Source organism: Aplysia californica, unplaced genomic scaffold (genome assembly GCF_000002075.1).
Source record: "Aplysia californica isolate F4 #8 unplaced genomic scaffold, AplCal3.0 scaffold00190, whole genome shotgun sequence".
Classification (NCBI taxonomy): domain Eukaryota; kingdom Metazoa; phylum Mollusca; class Gastropoda; order Aplysiida; family Aplysiidae; genus Aplysia; species Aplysia californica.
In genome coordinates this window covers 775,179-775,791 of record NW_004797460.1, presented here as the reverse complement: position 1 = coordinate 775,791, position 613 = coordinate 775,179, and positions in this window count along the sequence as shown.

Sequence of the window (613 nt, the reverse complement as noted above, 5' to 3'; positions counted from 1 at the left end):
ACAGCGAGACGCCCTTCCCAGTTTTTCGGCGTAGGCTAGGCCTAATAAGAATGTAGTTTTTCGCACATAGGCCAGCCTAGTCTAGATGATCTAGATCTAGGCCTACCATGTTTCTCACTTCTCCGCTGCGGGGATGGAGAGGTCGTAACTGCATAATAAGGTCAAATGAGAGCGCGGGATTCATTAGCATTTTCAGTTTGGTAGGAAATTTTGAATGTTGCCGGGGTGGCGGCCGAAACCTATTCTTATCGATTTTGGACCACTAAGTGATCGTTAACATGCGCAACTTGCACACGGGACTTCCCAGATTTTTCGCCCTTATCCGAGAAGGCTAGGTGTTAGATCTTACCTACCACTAGACCAGGGGCATAGCCGAAAGACAGCCGTAAGAAGGAGCAAAGGAGGAAACGTCAGGAGCCAATAGGAGGAGTCGAAGGAGGTGAGGGGGTCGGGGCAGAAAGTGGAGACGAAAGTGTGAAGAGTAGGAAGGAGGTGAAAGGATACTATGTTAGAGCAGAACATTCCCGTCGCTATCTTTATTTCTTTTGGTAAGAGTTTTGCTGGGTTCGCAGGTGCAGGTCATATGACACGGAGGAAATTTAGAATTTTGCCC